The 8,684-nt window shown below is 59.2% G+C and overlaps 1 pseudogene; it reads right to left on the reverse strand.

Moving 5' to 3' along the window:
• Positions 1 to 207: 207 nt before the first annotated feature.
• LOC119269940 overlaps positions 208 to 8,684 on the reverse strand; it is a 20,440-nt pseudogene continuing 11,963 nt past the window's right edge.

The raw sequence follows: 8,684 nt of genomic DNA on the forward strand, positions 1-8,684 counted from the left end.
AGGATAATTAAATAAGATGAAAGGAGTAAGGACATGCAAGATTATATGTGAAATATAGTTCAATACTCTCTCCATGAACCAATAAGTACAAAAGAGAGGGGCGAAGTCAAATAAAAGTAAGGCTCTTGATTAACTGATTCAAGCACATGAACTGAAACTTACATCAAATGAGATAAACTCTCGCATGTAACCCCACACCGATCACATTCACATCTCCGCAACCTTGCTCGTCGGCCAGGTGATGGCGACGGGGCTCGCCACCGAGTGCTCGCCATCGCTCCACTCAATCGACTCGAGCGTGTATTTCTCCGTGACGCTTCTGGTGGTTCGTTGCGCAAAGGTGACCATGTACTCCTGTGTTTTCTCCGTCGGGCTGAACTGTAGCGTCTCGGGGCTCACCGTGACGCGAACGTCGTCCGGGGCGGTGACCTTGGCCGTGTACGCAGCCGCGGCGTCGTTGCCGACGTAGCGCACGACACGGCGCTGCGTGACGACCACCACTTTGTTCGAGGTGAACACCACTGCGAAGGCCGGGTAGTTTGTAAGCACCGATCCCCCACACACACGGGCGAGAATGCTCAGACGACGGTAGTTTTGCGTTGCAAACACTTGCAACTTTTCTGCATTTCTTCTTCACCTCTTATTCTGTTACAGAAAAGAAACGAGGCCACTAACGGCCCGAGAAAACAGCCACGCCGAGCCACAACGATCGCGCCATCCCACGATTCAGCTCGTGCGGGGTGTGGACTACTTCTAAGGGAAAAAACTTTCTAACAAACTTATCTACTCAGCTGATTAAGCAGCGTTTATTTTCTGCTAAGACTAAACTGACGAATACACAAGGTTTAAGTCCACAATCACTCCCTAAGCCTTGTGTGCTTCGTCGAGCTCCACCATCCCGATCTTCATGCACTGCTCCTGAAGCTTGACTCGTCCGAGTGCCTTGGTGAGCACATCGGCAAGTTGATCTCCGGACCGAACGAACTCGATCTGGATCTTCCCGTTCTCCACGCACTTCCGGATAAAATGATACCTGATTTCAATGTGTTTGCTCCGGTCGTGGTAAACAGGGTTCTTACTCAGTGAGATGGCCGACTTGTTGTTGACGTTGAGCACCGCCGCCTTCAGTTCTTCGTCCTTTATTTCTCCCAGCAGCCGTGCGAGCCATATACCTTGGCATGCCGCCGTGGTGGCGGCCATGTACTCCGACTCGCATGAGGAGAGGGCCACCACCCTCTGCTTCTGTGATTGCCAGCTGACCAGGTTGCTGCCAAGGAAGAAGGCGACACCGATGGTGCTCCTGTGGTTGTCCACATCGCCGCCCAGATCGCTGTCGCTGTAGCCGATCAGAGGCGCATCGTGGTCACCGCGTGTGTACCGCACTCCCCAGTGCAAAGTCCCGACCACATAGCGCAGAACATGTTTCACTGCCGCCATGTGCTCCGTCGTGGGTTCCTACATGAACCGGGAGACGTACCCGACGGAGAAAGCAAGATCCGGCCTGGTGTGGACGAGGTAGCGGAGCATGCCCACGATGCTCCTGTAATCGGTGCCGTCCACTGGCTGTGCCGAGCTCACCCTGCTCAGCTTGAAGCGCGGCTCCATGGGCGTGTGACAGGGGTTGCAACCCGTCATGTCCGCCTTGTCGAGGATAGTAGTGGAGCCGTCCTGACCAAGGTCGATGCCGCCGTTGTGCTGCCTCACCTCGATCCCAAGATAGTAGTGGAGCCGTCCCAGGTCGTTCATGTCGAACAGTGCCTACATCTCCTTATTGAAGCCATCGATCTCCTCCTCGTCCGAGCCAGTGATGATCAGATCATCGACGTAGACGCTGACGACCAGGCGCGAGGACGCCGTGCTCCTGGCGTACACCGCGTGTTCAGACGGACACCTGCTGAACCCAAGCGAGCCCAGACTCGCGTCCAGCTTGGCGTTCCATGCCCGCGGGGCCTGCTTTAGCCCGTACAGGGCCTTTCTGAGCTTGAGTACCTTCGAATCTTCGCCGGTAGCTGTGAACCCCGGCGGCTGCACCACGTAGACCTCCTCTTCTAGCTCGCCATTGAGGAAGGCGGACTTTACGTCCATGTGGTGCACAGTCCAGCTCGCGCGCGCGGCCAGAGCGAGCAGGAGGCTGACGGACTCGAGCCTGGCCACCGGCGCGAACACCTCGTCGTAGTCGACGCCGTGCTTCTGTACATATCCCTTCGCCACCAACCTCGCCTTGTGCTTCACTACCGCGCCATGAGCATCTTTCTTGGTCTTGTATACCCATTTGAGGCCGATCGGACGGTGACCAGCGGGCAGGTCCACGAGCTCCCAAGTTTGGTTGGCTTCAATGGAGTTCGTCTCCTCCATCATCGCGTGCTGCCAGCACGTCTCACCTTTTGCTTCCTCAAAGGAGCCGGGCTCTTCGCCCAGGCAAGGTGCAGCTCGTCGACGAGTTCGTCGTCGTCGATCTCACCATCAGCGTCGTCGAACTCCTCCAGCCCTGGAGGAGGCGTGTTCCGAGCCGGCTTCTCAGGCGTGTCCATGTAGCAAGGGTTGGGGAGGAAGATGCCGTCCTTGCCGCGCGTCGTCATCAGGTGCACCGGCGCAAGGTTGTCGGTCGTGCGCGCAGGAGCCGGGGGAGCCATGGGCGCGGTAGTGGTCGTCGCCCCCGGCCGATACTGTTGTCATGGATGGCGTGCTTGACGGGGACGCGGACTGAGCGGGTGATCGCGGGGTGCCAGGAAATGAGGGGAAGCGTGCCGCAGATGACGGACCACTGGTGAGGATTGACATGTGCTCAATTGTAAAGCTCATACCTGCCCGGTCCGTGCCACTCTTCTCCCCGTCCCATGCTCACGTCTCGTCAAAGACGACATCACGAGAGACATGGACTCGCTTGCCCACCGGGTCGTAGAGCCGGTACGCCTTGCTCCCTGGCTCGTACCCGATCATCACCATGGCTTTGCTCCGGTCCTCAAGCTTGGAGAGGTGTGGGCGCATGTTCTTGATGTGCGCCACACTGCCGAACACGCACAAGAAGTCGACGGAGGGCTTCCTGCCATGCCAGGCCTCGAACGGCGTCTTGCCTGGTACGCTTCTGGAGTACGCCCTATTGAGCACGAAAGCGGCCGTGGACACGGCCTCGACCCAAAATTGCGGCGGCACTCCCATCGCCTTGAGCATGCATCGGGCCGTCCCGACGACAGTTTGGTTGTGCCTCTCCACCACGCCATTCTATTGGGGTGAGTATGGCGCGGTGAGGTGCCTCTGGACCCCAAGATCAGCAAGATGTGCGCTGAACTCGCTGGAGTTGAACTCTCCGCCTCGGTCAGAGTGGAAAGTGCGCAACTTCCGCCCCGTCTCGCGCTTTGCGTGTGCCTGGAAGTGCTGGATCGCCTCGGCTGCCTCGTCCTTGCTCCGGAGCAAGTACAACCACATGAACCTGCTGTGATCATCCACAAGCAACAGGAAGTAACGCTTGCCGCCCGGAGTGGGCAGCGAGATAGGCCCACAAAGATCACCATGCACAAGCTCAAGCGGCTCGGTGGCGCGGTAGTTAGCCTGCTGAGGGAACGACGCTCGCTGCTGCTTGCCCACTAGGCAGGCGTCGCAAACCTGCTCGGAGTGGTGGAAGAGGGGCATGCCCTTTACCATGTTCTGACGTGCCAGCCGCTCGAGGCCGTCGAAGTGTTGGTGCCTGAAGTGCGCGTGCCAGCGCCACGCCTCGTCCCCGGAGTGCGCAGCAAGACAGACGGGGTTGGCGAGCTGTAGACGGGCGATGTAGAGCCTATTGCGGGTGCGCGGCACTCTGGCCAGGATGCGGTGCTGGCGATCACGCACCGTCATGACGCCGGCTTCGACGTGCATGGGACATCCGTTCTCGTCGAGCTGCCCGATGGACACGATGTTGCTCTTGAGCCGCGGGATCCAGTACACGCTGGTGAGTGCACGGTGCCCGTCATCAGCCGCGGCGAATAGGACGGTGCCCCGCCCTTGGATTGACACGAGCGAGCTGTCCCCAAACCTGACTGAGCCACAAATGCCCTTGTCCAGCACGGCAAACGCCGCCTCGTCGCCGGTCATGTGGTTCGACGCACCCGTGTCGAGGTACCAGGCCGCGTCCTGATCTCCAGGAGCGCGGCGGAGTTCCACGCGGGCGCGCGACTCGTTGAGGAAGACGACCTCCTCGCCCGCTCCAGCACGCGGCGCGACGGCCGCAGCTGTCAGGGAGGCCTCCTCGATCATCAGTAGACCCGGATCGTCGTCCTCGCCTGCTTGGCCTTGTGCAAGGAGGGCCTGTTCCTCCTCGCGTTTCTTCTTGCGGCAGTCCCGGGCCCAGTGGCCTGCGAAGCCGCAGTAGCAACACTTGTCACGATCCGCGTCGCCGCCGCCGTTCTTCCCACCACCAGTGTCAGTCCCAACAGGGGACTTGCCTTTTCCGCCGCGTCCACCGCCGCGGCCACGTCCGCGGCCACGCCCTCGTCCGCGCGTCTGTGCACCTGACGAGTTGCTTCTCGTACGCGCGCCAGTCCTCCAGGGTCATCAGAAGGCGACTGACATCCTCGCCTCCGCCGTCTTGGTCGAGGCGTTCCTCCGCCACCTTGAGCCGTCCGGTGAGCTCCTCCACCGTCAGGGTGTCGAGGTCGACCAACGTCTCGATGGAGAGTGCCACCTAAGCGTATTTGCGGGGCACAACTCGAAGGAACTTACGTACCACACGCGCGTCCCCGACAGGATCACCATGGATGGAGAGGTTGTTGACGAGCCCGGTGAGCCTCATCGCAAAGTCGTCGACGTTCTCGCCGGGCTTGAAACGGATATCCTCGAATTCTCGACGGAGGCCCTGGGCCTTGGCCTCGCGCACGGCGGCCGAGCCCATCCGCATGGTCTTGACGGCGTCCCAGGCCTGCTTCGCCGTCTCCTTCGTGGAGAGGACCGCGAGCATCTCCTCTGACACCGCCCGGAGGATGGCCTCCAGGGTGGTGCGGTCGTCGTGGTAGTCGGCGATTCCAGTGGTGACGGCGTCCCACAGCCCGCGAGCCTACAGGATGGCTCTCATCAGGAGAGACCGGCTGCCGTAGTTGCTTCGGGTCAGTGTTGGGAACACCGTTGGGAGGGCCACCTCGCGTCTCTGCACCACCGGCGCGGCGACCTCGCGCCCGCGCACGGCGCGGCTATGCCTAGCCCTGGGAGACCGCGAGAGCGTGCGCCCACGCGTCGGCGACGGAGTCCGGGACCCGCCATCGGAGTCCTTTCGCGACCCCTCGCCGGAGCCCTTCCGGGGCTCCTTGCTTCCCGCCATGACCGCCGGATCGTACTAATGGCTCTGATGCCAATTGTAAGCACCGATCCCACACACACACGCGCGTGCGAGAATGCTTAGACGATAGTAGATTTGCGTTGCAAACACTTGCAACTTTTTTGCATTTCTTCTTCACCTCTTATTCTGTTACAGAAAGGAAACGAGGCCACTAACGGCCCGAGAAAACAACAACGCCGAGCCACAATGATCGCGCCATCCCACGATCCAGCTCGTGCGGGGTGTGGACTACTTCTAAGGGAAAAAAACTTTCTAACAAACTTATCTACTCAGCTGACTAAGCAGCGTTTATTTTCTGCTAAGACTAAATTGACGAATACACAAGGTTTAAGTCCACATAGTTGTGGTCGCCGATGGACGAGCCCGCGCGCTTCGAATAGCTGATGGACAAGCCGAAGACAGCGACCTGCTTGGCGGTGTAGCCGAGCGCGCACAGGAAGGTGATGTAGTCCTTCGTGCCGGCATTGTAGACGACGCCTGGGTCGACATCACTGTTGGGGTCGATGTGCCTGGCCCCTCGCGCGAACGGCGTGGACGCGTCGCTGGTGGACATGTCACCGATCACGCCGCCGAAGTTGTCCACGTTGTACGCGGTGGTCATCGGCGCGGACTTGATCGCCACCGGGCTCCACTCTGGCCTCGCCTGCCGGAGCAGCGCGGTGATGCCGCTCATGTGCGGGCATGACATGGACGTGCCCGATATGATGTTGTACTTCACCCGCCTCGTGTCGCTCTCGAGCTCTGTGGGTTAGTTGGCGCCTGTCCAAGCGGCGAGGATGTCCACGCCGGGCGCGGTCACGTCTGGCTTGAAGATCTCCAGTGCGCGGAAGTTCGGCCCGTGGCCCGAGAAGGACACCATTCTAGGGGAAGGAGGCGCCGGGCCGACCATGGTGCCCCGGAAGATGATCGTCGCGGTAGGGGAAGTTTGCGTGTGTATGTACTTCTTGATCTTCTCGGCGTCGACAAATGACACAGCCGTGGCGGGTGGACATGCGGGATGGTGATGGACTGCTCACCGAATGATTTTATGCTCGCGAAGATCGCTCCGGCGCCACCGGCGAGCTTGACGGCATATGGTTTCGCTGCTCGGGCATTTACACCCGACTCACACAAAACAATCTTCCCAACAACCTTCGTGGCGTTCAACTTCCCCTCTTCGCACACTTTGGAGCCCACGTCCCCTCCGTAGACCAGTGGTATCTTGGTCGGGCCGAGTGGCTCGCCGGCGTAAAGTGTAGTTCCTGTGAAGGTCACGCCGTTGCTGAGAACGACGTCGCTTGGGAATTGGCGGTTGAGTGTGGACGCACCGACCCTCAGGAACCATGGCGCTATGTTGCATGCGGTGGAATCTCTGGGGCCGGAGTTTCCCGCGGAGGCGGAGACGACGATGCCCTTGTTGATGGCGCGGAATGCGCCCACGGCGGTGTTATCGCTATAAAAGTTTGGGGCCATGCCGATGGCGCCGAGGGAGACAGAGAGAACGTCGACATTATCCGCGATGGCCTCATCAAATGCAGCTAGAATGTCAGAGCTCGCGCACCCTTCCTCCCGGCACGCTTTATTTTACACAAATAATTTGCAATACAATGTATTGATCGGGGTGCTGATGCACGCGTATATAATACAAGGGAAGGCCTCTACCTCAATTATACAAGACTAGGAGGTGGGCCACAAATCCAATACAGGTGCAATACACAAGACATACTCAACACCCTCCGCAGTCGAAGCATCGCCGGAGACACAGAGACTGGACCGAAACTCCTGGAAGACGGGAGTAGGCAAGCCCTTAGTCATCACATCAGCAAATTGTTGCATCGTCGGCACGTGGAGAACCTGAACACGGCCAAAGACAACCTGCTCGCGCACGAAGTGAATACCGAGCTCAATATGCTTCGTCCGTCATTAAGATTGCGAAAACAGTGAAAGAGTAACGTGCGAACGCAGTCATTAAGAGTGCGGAGAATGCGCTTGGCGCGGCCGTTCTGCTAGGAAGTGTAGGGGCAAGTTAGACGGAAGGTGGTGCCGTGAGAGGCGAGAAGTGTGCGAAAAGCGACGTTGTCAAATTATTTTCCATTGTCAGTTTGGAGTGCGAGTATGGGGCGACCGAACTGGGTGGTGACATAGGAATAAAAGGCGGTGAGTGTGGCTAAAGCATCGGATTTACGACGAAGGGGAAAAGTCCACACATAATGGGAATAATCATCTAAAATCACCAAGTAGTATAGATAGTCCGTGTTACTCGCAACGGGAGATGTCCAAACATCACTATGAAGTAATTGAAACGGAAAAGTGGAAACTAAAGAAGACACACTAAAGGGAAGACGAACGTGCTTGCCTAAGCGACAAGCCTCAAAAGAGTGCTCGTCGAGCTTATCACATGAGAAAGAGAAACTCCTAAGAATTTGACGTAAGATAGTGTGGTTGGGGTGACCCAAGCGAGCGTGCCAAAGGTCAACGCCGGCGGCAAGGGCGACAGGTGTGGAGGTGGAGGCGCCGGCGTGCACGGGGTAGAGCTCATCGGGACTGTCACATCGGTGAAGGACCATTCGGGTACGGGCGTCTTTCACAGAAAAGCCAACACCGTCAAATTCAACAATAAGTGGGTTCTCACGAGTAAGGCGACGAACGGAAACTAGGTTCGTGACTAAATCAGGTGAAACAAGAACATTAGACATAGTGATGGGTGTGGAAGTGGAGGGAAAGCTAGTGCTATCGATATGAGTAATAGGTAACTAGGAGCCATTGCCGACGATGATACGAGTGGGTGTGTGAATGGGAGCGGAGGAGGTTAGGTTACCGGGATGAGCTGCCATGTGCGCAGTAGCACCTGAGCCCATGTACCAGTCGCCTCCACCGACAGGGCTACTCGGCGACGACGCGGAGTGCTGGGCGGCGAGGAGGGTGGGGTCCCATGGCACAGGTACCGACGGCGGCGGAAGGCCCCCGTAGGGCGGCACCGAGACGGGCGGGCCGTAACCACCGAGGGGCGGCGGCACAAGGAGGGCACTGTAGCCGGCGCTAGTCGGCTGGAAGGGCACGCCGATGAACGCCTGGTGACCAGCGGGGAGAGCCTGCTGATAGTGCGCCCCTCCCCGGTGTCCTGGGCTCGCTGCTGGTGCAGGCGACGGCGACCGCCGCCACGCCGGTTGCGCCGGCCCCCTCCCCCTTGCCGGTGCTGTGGGGGAGGCGCTGGCGGCGACAACGGGTAACACCCGACGGGTGCAGGAGGATGCGACTGGATCGGCGCGGTCAGTGGAGCAGTTCCACCGCAGATGGTGAAGTAGCCCAGAGAGTCCATGGAATACGTCAGAAGCGGCAGGAAGAGGAAGGGGATGGCGACGGCGGCACGCAGGGGCGCGCGGTGGCACAGGGCGGT

This window comes from Triticum dicoccoides, chromosome 1A (assembly GCF_002162155.2).
Source record: "Triticum dicoccoides isolate Atlit2015 ecotype Zavitan chromosome 1A, WEW_v2.0, whole genome shotgun sequence".
In the NCBI taxonomy this organism is placed as follows: domain Eukaryota; kingdom Viridiplantae; phylum Streptophyta; class Magnoliopsida; order Poales; family Poaceae; genus Triticum; species Triticum dicoccoides.